The sequence below is a fragment of the Balaenoptera physalus genome (assembly GCF_965194825.1).
Source record: "Balaenoptera physalus genome assembly, chromosome: 14".
In the NCBI taxonomy this organism is placed as follows: domain Eukaryota; kingdom Metazoa; phylum Chordata; class Mammalia; order Artiodactyla; family Balaenopteridae; genus Balaenoptera; species Balaenoptera physalus.
Window position 1 is genome coordinate 42832595 of NC_138893.1, and position 22516 is coordinate 42855110.

General features: G+C 38.3%; 1 long non-coding RNA gene across 2 annotated transcripts in view; it reads right to left on the reverse strand.

Moving 5' to 3' along the window:
* Positions 1–1473: 1473 nt before the first annotated feature.
* LOC309643051 overlaps positions 1474–22516 on the reverse strand; it is a 134755-nt gene continuing 113712 nt past the window's right edge. Inside the window, exons 3-4 of one of the 2 annotated variants that reach the window (XR_014253510.1) lie at positions 4441–17574; positions 1474–1491 (exon numbers count right to left, since the gene is read on the reverse strand). This is a non-coding gene — a long non-coding RNA (uncharacterized lncRNA). Of the gene's footprint in view, positions 1492–3333; positions 17575–22516 lie in introns of those variants that run through there. The other variant, XR_014253511.1, reaches the window with a different exon arrangement.

Below are 22516 nucleotides of genomic sequence, written 5' to 3' on the forward strand. Positions count from 1 at the left end.
TGAATAATTCTCCCCTCTTCCCTCTGGGTGGTGCTTGGAAAAATGACCATCTCCAGTTTTGTTAAAGAAATACAACAAAAGCTAATACATCTCATTTCATTTTTAGTTTTCAAACTAAGGACATCAGCACATTTGTAATTAGGCTTTTAGTTATGCATAACTCTGGTTATGTATTTTCATGCTTTTATGAGTCACTGGGGCATTCATAGTGTGGCAAATCCATAAGAATTAAATTTAACAAAATAAAAACATTTATAGCATAGACAAGGAGGGCAGAGCCAGTAGCTTCTTAATGAAAAAGATTTAAAACAAACGAGCATCCAAAGGAAACAGTAGGATTGAAATTGAAGACTGAAACCTTGGAATGGGAATGTTATTGCTCACAGGCCTCTGGGCATATTCTCCTGGGGTGAGGGTGAGAGATCCTGGTTTGCTTTTAATGAGAACTGAAGATGTATATGGATGGCAGCACAAGTCAGAGAATAGAAAACCAATCTCCTGTAGGACCTTTGGATCTCTGAAAGGGCCTTGAAAAACTCCAAACAATTTATTGCTCTTTTGTTGCCCATATGGGAGTGACTATAGCACCATGGTAAAGATCATTCATTGGCTTTGAATCAGACAGACCTGAGGTTGACACCTGGTTCTATCATCTCTTAGCTTCTAAGAGTCAGTTTTCCCATCTACACAAATCCAGGTAATAGTAATATTCTCACACTGACTTCTCTGACTCATAGATGAGAGTGTATGATCAGCATTCTGCAGCATGTCTGGCACTGAGTTAGCACTCAATATGCTGGTGATGATGATAATACCAAATATTGCACCTGCAATATGGCCCGCTCCTCAGATATATTTTTGGGAAAAGTACATTTCATAGGTACTCTAAAATCTGGAAAACAAACTCTATAATGGACGCTAAAACCAGCTAACCAACCAACCAACAAACCACAACTCATAAGGAACTGTATGTAGGCATGGAATCCTATGATTAACCATTAGAATTTAATTTTTCAGGTGTGACACTGGGCCACAGAACTAGAATGCAGCAAAGTCTAGATTAGTTCTCACAACTCTATACCCCTAGTTCAGCTGTCTTGGAATAGCATACCTCCATAACTGTTTACTTCCCCCCAAAACACTGCTACAAACCCACTGAGAGACCTTCTTAACAGAGCTGTCCCCCTAAAAACACAAGTAGAGCCAGTCCCGACAGAAATAGCTGATAGGAAAAGAGACCAGCTATACACAAACAGGCTATGGCCTGTCCAGCAGGCTCTCTGTCCTGTGTAAAGAGCGAGGACCTCTTAGCTTTACACTCCCTGTAAGGCTATAGGCCCCACAGTTTTATTTCTGAGTTGTTTCTGAAACAGGCAAGATATTTTATGGGCTACTAAATACTTTATACATCAAAGTTTATAAGAAAATTTCAGTACATACCATTTAAAAAATTCACCTTCTCAAGGGAAAGCGCCTCTCTACTGAAGAATACTAGATAAAAGAAATAGAAGAAATTATGAAATTAGAAAATCACCATCTTGCAATTATCAATATAATAATTATTCAGCCAAGAATCACCAAATGCTGCCAAAACAATTCCGTGGAAGTATATTGGGAAACAGGAGTTCACATAATCTCAGTGTACCAGCTCACAGATTACTTATCAATTTCAAAGGGAGAAATTCTTACAATAAAGAATTCTGGCCAACATGAATTTAAATAAGCGATCAAACTTGACATCACCTAATAGTGAAATAAATTGACATTATGTAATTTTTTTTTTTTTGAGTGGACGTCATATAACTCTTGATGTGATGCCAATGCTATGAAAGACAAAAAAAGATGGGGGAATTCTAGATTAAAAAGATAAAGAATGATGACTAAATTCTTTTTTAGATAGTTTGTTATTAGTGTGTGGTAACATAAGTGATTTTTATATGTTGATTTTGTATCCTGAAACTTTACAGAATTTGTTTATTAGTTGTAACAATACCAGTTTTTTTGTGGAGTCTTAAGAGTTTTTAATATGTAAGATCATATCATCTGCAAACAGAAACAGTATTCTTCTTCCTCTCTGATTTGTATGCTTTTTCTTCCCTCCCTCCCTCCATTTTTTTTTTTTTTCCCTAATTGCTGTGACTAGAACTTCCAGTACGATGTTGAATAAAAGTGGTGAGAGTGGACACCCTTGTCTTGTGATTTTAGAGGAAAAGCTTTTAGCTTTTCATTGTTGAACTTGATGTTAGCTGTGGGCTTGCCATATACGGCCTTTATTATGTTGAGGTACATTCCCTCTATACCTAGTTTGTTGAGATTTTTATTATGAAAGGATTTTGTATTTTGTCAAATGCTCTTACTGTATCTATTTAAATGATCATAAGATTTTTACCTTCACTCTCTTAACGTGGTGTATCACATTTATTGATTTGCAGATGTTGAATCATTCTTGCACCGCAGGGATAAATCTCACTTGATCATGGTGTATGATATCTTTAAAGTGCTGTGGAATATAGTTTGCTACTTTCTGTTGAGATTTTTTGCACTAATGTTCGTTAGGATTTTGGCCTGTAATTTTCTTTTCTCATAATGTCCTTGTCTAACTTTGGTATGAGGGTAATGGTGGCCTTGTAAAAAGAGCTTCAAAATGTCACCTCTTTGTTAATTTTTTGGAAAAATTTGAATAGGTTTGGTGTGAATTTTTCCTTAAATGTTTGGTAGATTTACCCATGAAACCATTTGCTCCTGGACTTTCCGTTTTTGGGAGGTTTTTGATTACTAATTCAGTGTCTTTACTTATTATTGGTCTGTTCAGCTTTTCTATTTCTTCATGATTCAGTTTTGGTAGGGTGTATGCTTCTAAAAATTTATTTATTTCTTCTAAGTTTTCAAGTTTGTTGGTGTATAATTGTTCATAGTAGTGTTTCACGAACCTTTGCATAACTAGGGTACTAGTTGTAGTGTCTTCTATTTCATTTCTGATTTTGAGTCTTATCACTTTTATTCTAGGTCTACTTAAAGGCTTGTCAATTTTGTTTATCTTTTCAAAAATCAGCTCTTAGTTTTGTTGATTATTTCTATTTTTTCTGACCTCTATTTAATTTATTTCTGCTCTGATCTTTTTATTTCCTTCATTCTGCTAATTTTGGGCTTAGTCTGTTGTTACATTTATAGTTCCTTATGTGTATAGTTAGGTTGTTTGAGATCTTTCTTTTTTCCTAATGTAGTCATTTATTGCTATAAACTTCCCTTTTAGAATTGCTCTTGCTGTATCCTTTAAGATTTGGTATGCTGTGTTTCCATTTTCATTTGTCTCAAGATATTTTTTGTTTTCCCTTTTAATTTCTCTTTGACCCAATGTTTGTCCAAGAGTATGTTGTTTAATTTCCACATTTTTTGGTGAATTTTCCAGCTTTTCCTCTTTTCTTGACTTCTAGTTTCATACCATTGTGGTCAGAAAAGATACATAATAGAACTTCAATGTTCTTGAATTTGTTGAAACTTGTTTTATGACCTAATATATGATCTATTCTGGAGAATGATCCATGTGTACTTGGGAAGACTGAATATTCTGCTGCAGTTGGATGGAATATTCTGTATAGGTTTTTTATGTCTATTTTGGTCTAGAGTGTTATTCAGGTCATTTGAGAAAGCAGAAACGAGATGAGCCTCATCCTAGGTCAAAGAATAATTGTTCTTGTGTACTTTTATATGGTAAGTAATGTAATTTGCAGAATTAACATGTAAGGTTTAAATTATTCCCAATGGATTGTATCTTTTATGAGGCATCGATTTGAATACAAAATGTCACATATTGATACGAGAGTTACTAAGCTAATGAGTAAGGCTAGCCTACTTCTCGACATCCACATTACAACAAATGACCATACTGCCCAGTGAGCACGGGCAGCTTTGTTCTTCCAGCATTTATAGATTTCAAATGATTACAGAATGAGAGTCAGAGATTGTGGTGATGATGAACTGACAATGAACTGACAATGTCTCCCTGGAATCTTGTGTTCAGAGGGATTCTGAGCTCATACCTATAGAAGAATTCCGTGACTAATTAATGGGTAATTGAAAACATCAGCACACATGCCTCATAAATACTTAAAATAGTAGGAGGGAGTTTTTCTTAACCCTTAAATAAAGGCTGCATTAAGGGGATTTTGGGGAATGTGATCCCAGGGTGCAACTGTGAGGGCAAAGACAGTGAACAGGGAATGAAGGAAAAGCAACACAAGAGTGCACTATTGAGTTGGTTATTGCTACTGGTGACTAGCACTTTATTCCAGGGTACCTTCTGGGGAGCCTTACAAAATGTATCGCACAATTATTTGCCTAGGGAATAAAAGAAGGCAATATTTATGCAAAGTTTCCCTCCTTTGTCAGTCAAGGGAGACTCCACAGACATTAACTCCTCTGCATTTCCAAATTGCATACCTGAGTGCCGAGTGGGTCCTGGGGATATCAGTGGCCAGCTTCAGAGAAGCCCCAGGGCGGGAGGCAAGAGCAGGTCTTGAGGTGAAGCGATGTCAGGCTGTCCCTGTGCAAAGCTGATCAAAGTCACCACAGCAGTGACTAGAAGCAGAGGTGGGACTAGAGGGAGATGAAATCACGCTTAAAAGGTGTGACCAATACAGTTACTATTTTTTTTTGGCCGCTCCACACGGCTTGCGGGATCTTACTTCCCAGACCAGGGATTGAACCCAAGCCCTCGGCAGTGAAAGCACAGAGTCCTAACCACTGGACAGCCAGGGAATTCCCCAATACAGTTACTCTATGTCCACTCTGTTGGGTCTTATTCTCATAATGGCATATGCTCAGTGGCTGAACAAAACTCCATAGAATCTCACCCATTTAAGGGAGAATACATTCAAGCTATGATCTTCTCAGAAACCATATTGCCTGGACCACATCTAACCAGTTACTTCAGATGTAAATTTGTTTGCTAAACACAGTGAATCATGCTGCCCAGCCTTTGAACACAGCTGCTATAGAGGCAACAATTTCAATGAAAAAAATTATAGTGCAATATACTAATAAAAGGAGGAATTCTCATCATTCACCATACAATATTAGCCTGACCCATATTAAGTATTATTTCTGTGAAGATTAATACTTCTCACAAACTTTTGAGAAATACACCAACACTAATGAAGCATAAAATTGATAAGCATTAAGAAATTCAGGTGCTCCACAGTGGAGTACCTCTTTTTGTCCATGTATTGTGAGGAGCTTGCAAAGTTTTAGACTTTTTTTTTTATTTTGAGAGACATCAATTTTTTTCTTTGATCGTAATAATAATTTACACTTGTATCATTAGAATGTTTTAAAACTTTTATTAATCAACACATCATAAAGCATAAAGTGATTTCTGTATCCATTTCAATCATTCATTGCAGCTTGCTTTGGAAAGGAAAACAGCTGTTTTCTGCTAACTATAAATTTAACTTAAGGTTAGGCGATCCATGAGCCATGGTGATTATAGGGGCAAGATTTAGAGATAGATGGAGCTGGTAAGGTTGCCATCTCTTCCTTAACATGATTAAGATGATGGCCGCAAGCAGCAGAACACATATGAATACATCAGGGATTTTGACATCATGTCAGAATGGACGTCTGATGCTGGAAACCTGCTGTGCTGCCTCCAGGGCACAGGCAGTGGGTGTCCTCATCAAATATGTGGGAGGCCTCTAAAGGCAGTCACTTCAACACTTGCCCTTCCCTGTGGTGCACAGACATTGGCCAAGCAGGTGGGCCAGGCTGAACAATAGAGCTTAAGACAAAGCTGATGAAGTTTCAGCCATTTTTCTTTATGAGCCTCACCCAGGTTCTCAGTTCATTAGTCTCCTTAACAATTAATTCAGAATGTTCTATCTTTCCTCCACACAGAATTGATGGATTCATATTCTAAGTGTGCCAGAGAGAGGAAAGAGACAACATCTACAATATCATAGCACTGAGTTGGTCAGATGCTGATTGAGGTGGGCTGTAATGGAACATCATCTGAGATGATTTTCCAAGCGTTGCACAGTATGGAGGAGAGAGAATACTAGGGAGAAAGGGACGCTGATGAGCTGGTCAACTAACCAGAATTAAAAATAGCTCAGGAGAAGGATGCACACATTGTGCATCAAGAAGAAAACTGAGCTTTAAGCCCCTATCGCCACCCGGCAATTTTGGGAATGGTGGCTCCAGCTGTCCCGTGAAATGGAGTGAGTGCTAGTGCTAAGGACCCAGGACTGAAAACTTGGGGAAAAGAAGTGGAGCAAAAGAATCAAAGGGATAAAACTAATCTGACAGGCATGGAAAACATGCACTATTCTCATCTTCCACTCATAGCAGACATCACTAATCTCTTATGATTCCTTCCCTGATGAGCAGTGAGATATCCTAAAACTCTCATTAACCCACCCTTTTAGGTAGTTGAATCATCCCATTTTTTTTTTTGAAGAAATCAATGTGTCATCCTTGATCTATGACCATATCTAGTGTTATTCTAAACATCTCAAATATCCGAATCTATGAGAAGTTACGAACAGATAGTTTGCATAAACTACCAAGAATCTTTCTCTTTCTTCATAGCTGTAACTTAAATTACTTATTTATAATGTTCTATCTTGTGCTTTTCTTTTTCATGTAATAATACTACCTTAGATGTATATGGTTTTTATTATTTACAAAATACTCTCCAATGTTAATTTGTCTGATTCTAAAGCAATTATCAACATAAGGTAGGCAAGGCAAGCACTATTATTTCCATTCTAAGATAAAGAATACCAAAAACAAAACGTAGGGCTCAGAGAAGGAAAGTGATTTCTTAATTTCATATATTTAGGAGCTGAAGGGGCTAAGATGAGAGTTCAGATCTTCAACCAGAGTGCTTGACATTTGTCTATTATATACATAGAGGAATCTGTCCATGATTAATTTTAAGAAGGTCAATTGTTAAAATAAATGTTTGGAAACCATGAGAGTAAATTGTACCCAACGTCCTTTCATGACTAGCACTCAGAGCTTCTGTGGCCAAGGCTAGAGAGAGACATGCCAGTTTTGCTGAGGTCTTGAGCATGCTCTATTTGGAGTTGAAAGCTGTCCTATCCTGTCCTGCAATTTTATCCCTAAAATTAACAATATCTCCCAAGTACAATATCAGAAGCAATGTGGATATTACGCAATAATGTATCATTATTTTATGATCCGCCAGGCATTTGTTCTATGTGCTGACACAAGAGCATTTGATCACTCTCTTAGGTGTCTTATGGGGAATGGCTATAAATGATAATATGCATCCGGGGGTTACCTGGCCTTGCTATAACCGTGGGAACAAGTTTCATGAAATCATGGCCTGTGAGCAAGCATTTTGTATCACTGAAAGGCACCACATTGCTGATGGTCACACTGCTGGGTCTTAGTCCAGGAAGAAACTGGGGTTAAAATTTATAAGTTGCGTTTCGTGTTTGGTAATTGCAATCATTGTTGCTTTTGTTGTGGTCATCCATTTACAATGCTTGGTGTCAGTCTATTTATCTCTTGTAAAAATAAAATACAGTGTGTGTGTGTGAAAAAAAAAAAAAAAGAAATCCACTAAGCAGCTGAATATGTGACACAAGAGGAAACAAAAGCTGGGAAATGAGATTTCATGAAGGTCACAATGAACAGGCTTTGTGTTTTGCCTCTGCTATTATTACTAACCTTTCAGCCTTGGGAAAGTTACTTAACACTAAGCCTCAGTTTCCTCATCCACAAAAATGGGATATTAATAACTCATCATATTGTTGTAGAAGTCCACTTTAAAATATTTTGATTATATGTTGGTAAAGCATTTAGCCCAGTGCCTGTCACACAATAAGCCCTAAATGAGTGGTAACTGTTAATGTTTTTATTAATATAAGGTGATAGGAACCAGAATTCACCTTTTCTAGTTTTTATGAAATCATATCTTGGGAGTGCATTTTCTGCACAAAGTACTTGGGTTTTCTCAGTCTTGTTATGGCAGGAATGCTGAGAAACGGGTGGAGGTAGACAAAAGGTAGGAGGTGACACTGTTAAACGACATCTGGTCCACATGCTGGAGGTCAGATGGTTTCACAAAGCCACCTAACTGTTAACCAGAAGCAAACAAACCTGCGAACACTGATACAGGTCCCTATTGCCTGTGTGACTTGGATGTGTTTCTAACCTCATTTCCTCATCTGTAAAAGGAGCCCATTGGATGAAAAGCGTTGGGTACCTGGCAGCTCTAAAATAACCAATATGTTCTTATTCTAGTCAGGTTTCTATTTCCGTAGTTTTTCGTGTTCTTTATTCATGGAGCACTAGCTCTGTTACACATCAGAGATAACAAAGATAGTACTTCCCTGCCCCCACCCAGACCACTGTTTGCAGTTCAGGGTTACCCAGAAAAGGCAGGAGTTGGGGTGGGGAGGGAGCTGTCAAAGATACCTGCTGTGCAGGTTACTCTGATAAATAAATGATCCTTTAATTAGCTCCTAGAATGGTTTACAACAGCCTGTGTTAAAAATTAGTTATTCATTTGTCAACATTTCTGGAGGAAGCCTGATAATCCGGTTACCAGGAATTCTACGTCCTCTTAGAAACAATGTTTCTCAACTTCTTCCTTCCATAGCAAATAAATTACTAAATTTCTAAATGTTTTAAACAGATTTAACTTTCCAAGTTTCCAGGAAATTGGGGGAGTGTGCCCACACACAGCAGCAGGTACATGATGCAGTCTTTTAAAGAATGCTTCATTGACTACGGAAGTGGATAGAAACAAGGAAAGGGAAACAAGTGGACAGCAGAAAGGGAAGCAAGAGACTGGACAGAACACTAAGAAACTACTGACCTGCTCCCCAGTGAGGGATCCTGACTGGAAAAGAACCAAACCAACAAGGAGAGAGTGGAGAAGGGGTAAGATTAAAAAATATAAAAGAGGGCTTACACTGGTAGCATCTGCATCAGGACAAATAGAGAAAAAGGTTTGCTGCAGCCATCAGTTAGGCCTTCAAAACGCACAGATAATCCTGGTCACTGGTCCCTGAGCTGGAAACCATCACTCGAAACTCCCTGCTGCATCTGTGGTCTGACCAGTGTAAAAAAAATACCTCCACAAACTATTGTAGTTAATGTTGAGAGTTTGAAGCAAACAATATTGCTAGTGATCACTGCTTTAAAATTCTGCACACGTTTATCAGTAGAAACATTTTCTCAAATGAGAATTATGTAATACATTTAAATTTACATAGCCTTTAAATGTTTATATAAGCATTGTAAAATTAATTTTTAATTTGACATTGCAGAGATTGTATAAGAAAATTTGGTAAGCACTAAAAAAGAAAATAAATATTCTTTGAAATGGTTAAAAAAAAAGAGTCATGTACCACAATGTTCATTGCAGCACTATTTACAATAGTCAGGACATGGAAGCAACCTAAGTGTCCATCGACAGATGAATGGATAAAGAAGATGTGGTACATATATACACTGGAATATTACTCAGCCATAATAAGAAATGAAATTGAGTTATTTGTAGTGAGGTGGATGGACCTAGAGTCTGTCATACAGACTGAAGTAAGTCAGAAAGAGAAGAACAAATACCGTATGCTAACACATATACATGGAATCTGAAAAAAAAAAAAAAAAGGTTCTGCAGAACCCAGGGGCAAGACAGAAATAAAGACACAGATGTAGAGAATGGACTTGAGTACATGGGGAGGGGCAATGGTAAGCTGGGACAAAGTGAGAGAATGCCACTGACATATATACACTACCAAATGTAAAATAGTTAGTGGGAAGCAGCTACATAGCACAGGGAGATCAGCTCAGTGCTTTGTGACTACCTAGAGGGGTGGGATATGGAGGGTCGGAGGGAGGCGCAAAGGGAGGGGATATGGGGATATATGTATACATATAGCTGATTCACTCTGTTATACGGCAGAAACTAACACAACAATGTAAAACAATTATACTCCTATAAAGATATTAAAAAAAAACAATTTATAAGTTGCAGTCTGTCCTCAGAGTCACAGTTTACTCCTCAAATTGTTTGTTTAAATTTCTTGGCAGATGAAAACAACACAAAAAGTTTTTCTTACAAGAGGCAAAATATTCCAGGAGAAAAAAAAATCTTAAAATTTAATGGAGGAGGGGCTAAGGGAAATAGTGCGGTGAGTCCTTCTGGGATGATAAACGTGGGTTTCCTTAGTTTGTCATGGCAGAAACAGAGTCATGCTGAGACGGGTCTTTGCTTATCAAAGCTTCCTGAGACTTGATTATTCAACAAGTATTTACTGAGCACCTGCCTTGTGCCTGGCTTTGTGCTAGACACTTTGTACAAATGATCTGGAGATCTTCACAACCACACTATGATACAGTCACTTTGGGTGGCTCAGATTAGTCCTTCCACAAGACAATCGCTTTGAGACATCACAAACATTTTTCCTTGTTTATTAATTTATTTATAGAATACCACTCTCTCTCCAAAATGCAAAATAAATCTGAAGTCAGTATAATACTGTGAAAAGAGTTCACACAGGACACACTGCCTGCCCCTAGGGCTGCTGACTGTCTCTTGCTGGTACAAGAAGTCATCACCTACCAACGCTGAGACTACTGCCTATTTCTACTGCTCTCTAAGAGCTTCTGCTCATATGCTTCTGTTCTGTCCTTCAACAGTGAACTTAGCTTATGGTGTTCTTTTTTTTTTCAAATTTTTCCTACTACCTGCAGATTTTCAACTAAATGAGGCATGTGGGACTCTCAACTGACCCATCTGAAAATGGTTTTGTGTGATCTGAGACCATTTCATCATTGATTTGTCTATTTAGCCATGCATTTGACAACAGATGGCTAACTGAGCACCTATACCCGTGGAGTGTGGGGTGGGCAGCAGAGATAAGGCACTGAGAGAGGCACAGCCTTGACCTTAAAGACCTCGTAGTCTAGAGGGGGAGACAGATAAACAAATGGGCAATTACTATATAATATGGTAAGAGCTTCAATGGGATAAATGTGGGGTTCCTTGCAAGTGCCTTATCAGGACTTAGGGGGATGCTCCAGGGAGGTCATCCAACCGTAGTTTTTCCAAACACTCTATACTGCACTTAATATGTGCCAGGAAGCCTGTATCAGAAACTCTTGGAATTTTTATTTATTTATTTATTTTTATATTTATTTTTGGCTGTGTTGGGTCTTCGTTTCTGTGCCAGGGCTTTCTCTAGTTGCGGCAAGTGGGGGCCACTCTTCATCGCAGTGCGTGGGCCTCTTCACTCTCGCGGCCTCTCTTGTTGCGGAGCACAGGCTCCAGACGCGCAGGCTCAGTAGTCGTGGCTCACGGGCCTACTTGCTCAGTGGCATGCGGGATCTTCCTAGACCAGGGCTCGAACCCGTGTCCCCTGCATTAGCAGGCAGATTCTCAACCACTGCGCCACCAGGGAAGCCCCTTGGAATTTTTTTTTAAATAGAGATTCCAAGATCTAAATGAATCTCTGGGGTTAGGGCTGAGTAATCTGCATTTTCACAAAGTACTCCAGGTGATTCTTATGCCCAATAAAGTGCGAGAACCACCGACTTAGATCAATTGACTAGTTCAATGCTTGTTCCTTCTCCAACATCTATGTAATAACCAGAAACCCATATCAGAAGGTAACGACAAGAGTGTTGTCATAGGGATAATCTTGACTCAAATGTAAATCATTGACTTTTTGTAAAAGTATTGTTAGTCACAAATTACTTGCAACCCACCTATTAACTGGTCAGCAGATAGGAGGTTGTGTATTCTAGTGGTTAACGTTCAGGCTCTGGGTAGCTTTGGGCAAGTTATCTGTGCCTTAGTTTCCTCATTGGGAAAACAGGATGATGATAAGATTCCTTCTGTATAAGGCTGCTATGAGGACTAAATAAATTTATCTGCATAAAGTATTTAGAAGAGTCCCTGGCATATCCACTCTACACCTAATCTGGACTCAGCCATCATTCTAGATCAGTTCCCATCAGTTTCCATCCCTTTCCTTGCAGATAGCTGCCCTCTTGTCTTCTCTGGGGGTGGGGGGGGGGGTGGGAATACTGAATGGTGAATTTTGTCCTAGAAAAGTACATGAGATGAAAGGAAATAATCTTCATCTGAGGAAGTCTCCTGCAAGCAATTTGTTTCTTGGAGTGTTGTCTCATCTTTGCTTTATACAGTGTAATAGGCAGAATAATGGCCCCCAAAGATGTCCCTGCCCTAATCTCCAGAACATATGAACATTACCTTGCATGGCAAATGGAATTTTTCCAGATGTAATTAAGTAAAGGACCTTGAGATGGGGAGAGTATCCTGGAATAGCCAGGTAAACTCAATGTAACCACATGAGTCCTTATAAGTGGAGAACCTTTCCAAGCTTAGGTCAGATGGAGATGTAACATTGCTAGCTTTGAAGATGGCAGAAGGGATTTTTGAGCCAAGAAATGAGGGCAGCTTATAGAAGCTGGAAAAGGCAACAAAATGGATCCTTACCTAGAACCTCCAGAAGGGAGTGAAGTCCTGCCAACATGTGGATTTTAGACCTGTGAGATCCATGTCAGAATTCTGATTTACAGAACTGCAAGATAATAAATTTGCATTGTTTAAGCCACTGGGTTTGTGGTAATTTGTTACAGTGGCAAGAGAAAACTAATACCTATAATCTTTAGACATCTGTTTTTTCTTTAGAATAATATGTATCTGATCTTTCAATTTTATCTTTTATACCCAGAAAATAATTCCTTCGCATTTTAGGGGCACACCCCCTAGTTCTTCAAAATGAAGTCACTGAAAGTGATGATTGGCTTTAAATTTAAGAATCTGAAGGTTGATATTTAATTTCAGCAGATCATCCATCCTCCAGGGTGCTGTGTACAAATCAGAATTTCTCCTGCTGTTCTCTACATCACGCCCCTGACTTCTTCGTATTTAATCATATTTATCTCTCTTCCCTTAACTTTTAGAAATTTGTATCTGTGGAATTTTCATCAGGTAATTTCTTGAAGACGCTTGTTCTTGTTAAACTCCCTGCTATTTCATAGATTCTTCTGATAATGTGCCTGGAAATATGGCCTGTGTAATCAGCAATTACATCATATGCCGCACCACTCTAAAACTTCATAAAATTATAGTGCAGTTAAATGAACCTAAAATAAATAATGCACGTAGACTATTTAAAGACCCTGACTAAGAGATTTTTGCATGTATTTTAAAAATATGCCATTACTTTAAACTTTGGTTACATAGTGAAGATAATTTTAAAGCTACGATTAAAAATATATTTAAATTAAAATGTAGTTAAAAGGTAGAACAGAATCTCTTATAAAAATCTCATCTGGCTCGAAAACCCCAGTGGAAGTAAATGTCTTCTGCACACTTAGATATGGTTTATGGCATCTATATTGTGCAGGAGGAACAATAACAAAGTTTGCAGCTCAATGAGAACACCGAAATTGATTTAAGCTTCTTTTCACTGGAGCATACATTTATGACAGCCACCATCAGCAAGAAAGAGCTTAATTTTCTAACTTAGTTAAACATTCACAAAGCTGTCTGCCTTCTCCTCCAAGGAGACTTCCCAGTAGTTTGTATCGACCACAACATGTTTTTCCTTGGGAAAGTTTGAAGCCACTGGAAATTGCTTATCCTGGGGGTAGAAGGGCTGAGGATTATTTGAGGTGAAAGAAAATAAGTCCCAATGAAAATTTTCAGTGAGACGTGGTCGTCAGAAATGTTGATGGGATCTATAAAAGAATGAATTCCATTCTCTGCTTTATTCTTTGGTGCTCTTCTAACCACATCTGGAGTATTAATTTCAGGCCAGCCTTGATGAGGGGCTGAGATGTGTCAAAGTGTACTCAGAAGACAGGACAGGGATATCTCTATAACATCCACGTAAGGAACAGTGGGAGGCATTAGGCTATTTCACCTCGAGAAGAAAGATCTGGTGGAATATGGTGACCGGATTCAAACATCTAAAGGATGGCATGCAGAGAAAGAATTTGACTGACTTCTGTCTTTCTGAAAGGGGTAGATGTGGGGCCAGTGGATAGGAGTTACATTGAGCTTGATCTAAGTTCTTTATGAGGAAGACATTTATCAGAACTCCCTGAAGATGAAGATGATGTGTTCTCCATCCCTAGAGGTGCTCAAGCATAGCCAAGAAACTTATAATCATGTCAGGATCTCTAATTTACTTTGCTCCCCATCATACCCTCTGCCAGATGGAGTGAGATGGGGCATCTACTGCTGCTGAGAAGGAGTTCAGGTCTCTGTCTCCAGAGACTGATACCCAAAAGGTGCACGGGACAATTAGGTGGCTCTAGGCCAGAAATGACAACTCTATGCCACCATGCTCTCCTTCTGCCCATGGAAGATATTCTAAATGATTACAGGGCTCTCTTCTGTTGCATAAGTATAACCTCAGCATCCTTCTCAACACAGTATGCTGCCATTATTAGAACTGGTACACAGATGAAATCTATTTGTCACCCCTGCTTTAGAGCAGACTTGGTGTGCTATTTATTATCCCTTTAGTTCCAAACAGCTCTCCATGCTCTTCTTTGGGATAGTTGTGTTGGGATTCTGTAAGTTATGTTTCTGCTTTGCCAGCTGGCCCACTGTTAGTCTAGATGGACACTGCAAGGCTGGAGGAAGAAGGGACTTTCTCTTTCCTTCATGTTTTCTGTGGCTTCCTGCTGCCTTTCTGTAGTAGCAGCTGAATCTAGTTGGCAGGTTTTCCAACACTCTCAGAAACAGCCTTGCGGTATCTCCCTCAGGAACAATAGCGCCTTCCAGCCCATCCTGCCTCCTCAGAGGTCTGAATTTCAATTGCGTAGGCCTCTCCTCCAGCTTTTCCTTTTATTCCAACCATTTTCCTTTTATTCCCCATCACTAGGGGTGGTAGCTCTTCCTACAATTGCCACTTCTATGATACTTGTCTCTTTCTGCCTTTTCTGTTACCTTCAACTTTATATCTAATTAAAAATTCTTCAATTTCTCTGTTTAAATACCTGATATGATTTTTGTCCCTTGACTGTAGCCTTTTGATACATCTCCTATCAGCACTAGTGTCCATCTTCTGACATTCTCGTCTTCTCTCACTGGTGACCCTGTGATCCTGCTAATTCCTATCTACATTTTAGCTAATGAATGTCGTTTAGAACTGGGCATCACAGGTGGTTGTATAAGTTGTGAAAAACTCTAGGGGTTGCCATTTACATTTGTAATCAACACTGACCTACACATTCTGAAAGTTTTCTAGCAGTTGAGGAACAGAAGGCATTTTATTTTATTTTTTTCAGAAGGCATTTTAAAATGTACACTAAGCTAGTGATGTTTTAGCCTGTAATGGAGGGGTCATTGTGTTTAATTTTTGATATGATTATAGACAATTTGAGTAGTCAGGGACTTTTACATCATCCAGCCTCATTTTTTAAAAATTGAAGTATAGTTGATTTACAATATTATATTAGTTTCAGGTGTACAGCATAGTGATTCTAAAAAATAATACAACTGAATATATGTGCAAAACAGAAACAGACTTAGACAGATATAGAAAACAAACTTGTGGTTACCAAAGAGGGAAGGAAAGGGGGGAGGGACAAATTAGGGGTACAGGATGAACAGATACAAACTAATATGTATAAAATAGATAAGCAACAAGGATATACTGTATAGCACAGGGAATATCCTCATTTAAAGATAGGAGGTTTAAGTCTCAGAAATGACGATAGAACTGACACTGGGCCTCTGGGTAAACTTGGAATTGGAATTAGGATTTGAGGCATCAGACTCAGATAGTAAAGCTACAGGACAGAAATAACAGAACAGAAATTCTCCTTTTAACATAAGAGGCCAGTCCTAAGGGAGGTCCCGACAAAGCACTGTAGCTCTGCGGCCCCCCGAGTCCTCTCCTGCATCCTTTGGCTGGAAAGGTTAATAATGAGACCAGACTGTTGGTAGGAGAGAGAGAGAGGGAGACAGCTGTCTTAGAAAGAAGGCTCCAGAAGATATTGTGGGTACTGCTGATAGAACGGGACTTACAAACACCTTGGTCATTAAAATGCCCTTTTGATAGTGTTAGAAAGATAAGAAAAATGACAGAGAGAGGTAGGCTCCTACAGGCTAGATACAGAGCATGTGTGTTCATGACTTGATGAGTTTTATGGTGAATAAAATTGTTAATGGCTGCATGTGATATCAATGTCCTATAATAGTATAATACAGTAAAATGCAGTATAAAAGTTAATACAGAAATTATAAAGCGACTATAAATTTCAACAAGAAAATTTATGGATGAAAAAATCTGTAGAAAATGAGATGCAAAATTCAGCAATGGAAATGTTGTTGAGGAATAACCAAAAACATCACAAATCAAGGCGTTCGTGAAAATGAGGTAGAAAATGAATCTCCAGCTCTGCAGCCAGAATCAGGTTTCAGTGTCCAACTTGTCCCCCTGCTCCATGTAGAGATTGTCATTCCTAATTCACCCTGTAGGTCAGGGTGTGAGTTAATTAAGAATACAGAAGCCTCTAACAAAGCTTGTAAATATTATTGAAATTATTCATTCTAATAAAAGATGCAATTGCTGGCATTTTGAATCCTGATGGTTTGTTTGTGTGGCTGAAATCTCTCAATATTGTTTGTTGCTTCACTCTAGAGACTGGCTAGAATCTTCCATGTGCATATATATACACATAGATTTCTCATTTTCTGAGGTGTAACTGATCATTCCAGGGCAGTGGTTCTCAGCTGGGGATAACTTTGGTCCCCTTCCCCCACCCCCCAGCCCTGGACACTTGGCAATGTCTGGAGGTATTTTTAGTTGTCACAACGGGCGTGGGGAGCTGCTGGCATCTAACCGGTAAAGGCCAAGGATGTTGCTTAACATCCTGCATTATTGCACAGACAGCCTCCTCCACCCCTAGCAAAGAATTACCTGGCCCCAAATGTCAAGAGTGAGAAACTCCGTTCTGGTTAACTGTGCATTTTCCTAATTTATTACCATTCTCTGTCACATTCAGGAGGCAGAAAACATGAGTATTTTCACATAGGTTGTGAGCTGAATTTGCCCTTACGTGTACTGAAGTAGGAGAAACCCAGGATCTTGAGAGTAAATATCCAAACTTCGGATTACTTAGAATCAGGATGCTGAAATAAAGTTCTAAGAGGGATTATAAAGACAGAGAACAAGAGCAAGGAGCATAACACCCTTACCCAATATAAATTTGGGTGGAAGTCCTCTAATGGGGACCCTCTACTTAATTCCTGGAGCAAAAGGTGGTACTTTTCTTTTCTCACAGGTCTTGGAGAATGACCAGGTCTCTGAAACAGCCTTGGAACTGTTACCGATCTTTTAAGTATATACCTCTTTCCCCCAGCCACGTTAGAAACGCCTTGAGGACAAGGATTCCACTTACCATCTCTCCAATTCCTAGTCTACATGTAGCCTTGAATTTGGTAAGTTCTCAATAAACAGCTGTTGTAAACTGTGAGGCAAGTGAAACAGAACACAGCTTCTTTAGTGAATTCTGACTCATCCGACAAAAACTCTAGTGATTTGGGAGCTGTAAAAAAAAAGTAAATAAATGTTAGTTATTTAATATCTTTTTCACATATTTCATTAAAAACACAGTCATAAAATGAGAAGTAAATCATTTATTTGGATTATAAGCAACCTATTGCAAACAAAATGTATTCTAAGGTGAGGCAGTTCCTTCTTTGAGCAGGCTGCTGGCTACGGAAGTCAGACTTTGATTTCTCCCTTCTCTGTCACAAATATTGACAATTTTGTAAAAAAAAAAAACAAACCATAACACAAAACTAGATTAACAATTTATAAAAAATGAGCTGAATATTTTCTTTTTTTATTTCTCAGCTAGGCAGCAGTGCTGTCTTACTTTAACATCAATCTTAACCTTATTTTATGTTGTGTACTTCCTGTTCTAAAACAAAACTGATTTTATTCTATGTAAACCACTGAGCAGTCATCACTAAAATAAGACTGTTTCTGAACCTTTCCCTTAGAAAAAAATCAATGTTAATAAAACCACAGTGTCCTGTTGCAGTTTAAGATTATTGTCCACATGGAAATTTTTAGACAATAAAATAGTCCATTCAATTTTGCAACACAGGTTAGAGTGAGGATTCTTTTCTATGATAATTTTGTAAAATAAGTATTATGAAGAACAACTTGAAAAGAGGGCTGCATTACTTCCTGCCACATAAACCCTCCTAATGAATAGACAATAATAGCTTCCCTTGAAGAACTTCTTGGTAATTTTTGGGGGTACACAAAACTACTGTAAAATGGAACAAAGTTATGGGAATAATTGTAATTTTTTCTCCTGCACATTTTATAGAAACTTCTCTATAGATCATATTTGCTTTTAAATAAAATTGCAAGATAATTATATTTTGCTTACGCCCAATGAATTTCTGAGCCTTAAAAGTGTTCCACAACAAATGTCCAGTTATAAGATAAATAAGTACTAAAGATATAATGTACAACATGGTTAATATAATGAGCACTGCTCTATGTCATATCTGAAAGTTGTTATAGACTAAATCCTAAGAGCTCTCATCACAAGGAGAATTTTTTTCTTTTATTTTGTACCTATGGGAGATAATGGATGTTCACTGAACTTAGTGTGGTCATCATTTCATGATGTATCTAAGTCAGATCATTAGGCTGTACACCTTAAACGTATGCAGTGCTGTATGTCAATTATATCTTAATAAAACTGGAAGAAAAAAGTGTTCCACATACCACACAGCAATAGATGGATACACGGCATTTGTCATTCAATCACTTTTCATCAAATATTTATTAAGTCCATACTACGTGCTAGGCACTGTTCTGAATGTTGTTTACTTTTAAAGTTGTGTTTATTTTTATAACCTTCTATTTTAAACCAAATGAAAGTCAGTCTATTCCCCAACCTGGCTGGTGGTACCTTTAATTAGTCCTCAACCATAAAATAAGATCATACTCTTTTGCATGTTTATAACATATCATAAATGACTAGTTGGTATAATTCCTGCTTTACCACAAAAATTCTGAAATCTAGTGGAAAAGATGACCTGTAGATACTGAGTAAAATGTAACATTTGTACTTAATGTTAGTAAGTAAATGAGTATTCTTTAACCCAATAAGATCAGTATCCTGGATCGGTCGGAAGTGAATTTATTCAGTTTGTTTCTGAATACATTTCTGTCTGGTCACGATAAATTTATCACAATATAGTAGTTTCCATGCATTGTTATTTGGAGTTTATTTTGTCAAAATTTACCATCTCAAAATTGTACTTCGTAAAAGTCAACTTACACAATCTAGGATTTATCTTTATTTGGAGTTCATCTCTCCTTCTCTGTGGCTCCAGAGCACTTGGGCTGAATAACACCATTATTTTTCTTGTAGTGTGTGTGTGTGTGTGTGTGTGTGTGTGTGTGTGCATGTGTGTGGTGTACATAGAAACATACAGTAGTTAGGATCATGGTGTGGAGTAAGGCAGCCCTATGTTTGAACCCATCACTTCCAGAGGGTGATATTCAGCAAGTTACTGAATTTCTCTGGACCTCACCTTTCACATGATGGGTTTAAAAATCTACTCTATAGCGTTATTGTGAGGGTTAAAAAGAATACATTTTAAGCACCTTTTACAAAATGGTCCCTCAGTAAATAGTAGGTATTTTTATCCTTCAATTAGAAATGTTTTCTAGCCTAAGCTTTGTGGCAGTTTTTGGCGGGGGAGGAGGGAAAGTGTGGAGGAGGGGTTCTTATGAACCCCTCCTCTTATGAACCCAGAGCATCCATGGTGAATATATATAGAATTGAATCCCTTGGCTCAATTTCTGTGTAAGGAATCCTTCAGTATTCTCCATATCAGAAATAATTCCAATTTGTTTTCAAATTGCTGATGAATATAGAAAACACGCCCCCACTCAAGACCACTCCTTTCCAGAACACACTCAAATCCAATGTCCCACACTGACTTTTCATGTCTTTTCCTGGGGAGAAGGCATTCCAACTATTTGAATAGCATCCATATAGGTTCAGCATTTAGACTTCATTTTCACAATTCATTAATGACAGAATAAGAGTATTAAAATGTCAACAATAAAACCAGTTTCCTGCCTTAATTTTTAAATTATACAAAGTTACACACATCATTCTATGTCTTTAAAACATTACCATTCTTAAAGTTTAAAAAAAGTATTATCCAGTATTGACTCAGTATAAGGTCTGAAGCATACTAATCTGTCTTCATTAATTAAGATGAGGCATTTTGTAATAAGCTATTTGTTTTCCAAACCCAAGTCTGACACACCCTCATTGTACATCTGACATGTGATGGAGCTCCTGGCAAGATGCAGCCCAGCCAGTGGGATGCTCAGACACCTGTGGAGAACAACCCACTTCTACATTCCACTACTTTGCCTTTCATCTGGCTATGTTGTCAGAAAAAAGTCATTCTTTAAATTATATCATTTTACTGAAGAAAATTATCTTTTGCCTTGAAAAGTTATCAATCTAATGATCCCAACTGTGTGTCCCAAAAAGTGCCCCATAGCTTCTAGGGGATTCGTAGAAAGGTACCAGATGGATAATGGGGACAGGCGAGTGACACAAATGCCGAAATTTAAAAAACACACATTCTTTCACAAACTGAACATCTGTCTGTAGTGATACGTGATAAACTGATGTGCCATTTTTAAAGACAGATTTCACACACAGGAACTGGCGTCATGGTGTCATTTTTGAACTTATTCAGAGGAAGATAACTTTTTCATTATAGCGTTTTCTTGAAGATTTAAGCACATTGCAAAACTATATTTAGATTCATGCCAAGAAGGAAAATAGTTACTATCTTTCAGCCAATCTCTGAGAATCATGAATACAATCTGCAAGGAATGATTTTAAAGCAGAAAGTAAATAAATCAGAACTCAAAGCCATAATTTGAATAAGTAACTAATATTGCTTTAATGTATTCTTTAGCTTTCTGTGCTCTGGTGGAGAGAGCCAAGAATGAGAAGTAGTGCTTTCCAGTGTTTCTATCTTACCCATGCCCCACCTCGACAGCTATCCACAGGCAAGTCACTGCCTGACTCAAAAAAGTGGGGACGCAGTGTCGCTCACCTTGGTCCTGATAGCATTTATTTTAAAATAGGGCGGGAGAGCTGGGCTAGAATTACCCAACACCTATTAACTTCCAGGCTTGTGCTTTTCCCAACATTTATGTCTAAAACAGTACAGGGGAGTAGTTAATACCTTGAGCTTTGAGGACAGGAAGACTTAGGTGATGACAGCTCTGGCCTTCACTGGCAGTGTAACCTTGAACAAGGAGCTTAATTTTTCTGAGCCTCAGTCCCTTCATCTATCAAATGTGAATAAAACACATTTGATAGATGAAAGGACTGAGGACCCGCCTTGCAGGGCAGTTGTAAAACAAAATCTACAGGGCATAGAATTTGGCAGGTGGCCACGAGGTAGGTGGTCACAAATACTTGTTATTACTAGTGCTGGGACCCCATTTCAAGGACATATGGGTGGCTGTTGGGGGGGCCAGCCAGACTAATGAACCTTATAAGGCTTTACTGAGATCATGCTGCCCTGTATAAAAATGTGAAGTCAGGCTTCTTTAACCACTTACTAGCTGTGTGACTTTAGGCAAATCACTTAACCTTTCTGTGCTTTAGTTTCTGCACCTTTAACAAGTGAATTATAATCTTGTTCACTTTATGGGACTGTACTCAGGATTAAATGAGTTTATATTTCTAAAGTGCTTAGTATAATATCTGCATGTATTAAGTCATATGAGTGTAATTGTTTGTATTTGTTATGGAAGTCAGGTCATTGGTTGATATCTTTAGTCTAGTACCAGAATGGACCTTCTGAACATGGCTTCTGTAAGAAAGAGGGAAAAAAAAAGCTCTTCACTACTATACAATCACCCTTAGTCAAATCTTCTCTAGTCTATGTAAGGATTCACATTATATAGTAAGAGAGTATTAACTCAGAGACATCTTTTCTGCGAGGTTTCCTTCTCGATACTTCTTGGAGCTCTCGGCACCTGTGACCCATGAACCTGTAGGATTTGGGCCCTAGCAGGCAAATGGGTCTTTAGGTCCCTCCTTCATGTCCATCAGCCTTCAGTCAGACAATTATCTATGCTGACAAATCCATACCTCCACTGGAGCAATTGAAAACATTTTAAGAAAAAGAATGCAGGCAATCATCAAATGACTCATTTTAAGGGATTAGGAAATACTAGAAAGAAGGTTTTGTGACAGGTCTTAGCCCAGAGGAACTAGGGACTTTAAAACTCTGTAACTTAAGTGAGGAACCTAGAATACATTCTCAATCTTGAGTTAAGACACTCTCTAGCCATAGTTCCTTCCCTTTCCTTTCTTTCCCCTTTAGCTTTGCTGAATATTCACTATGACCTGATTTCTCTCTATACTGGGCAGTGGGGCACTAGCTAGTATATTTTCTCCCAGGCTTTCT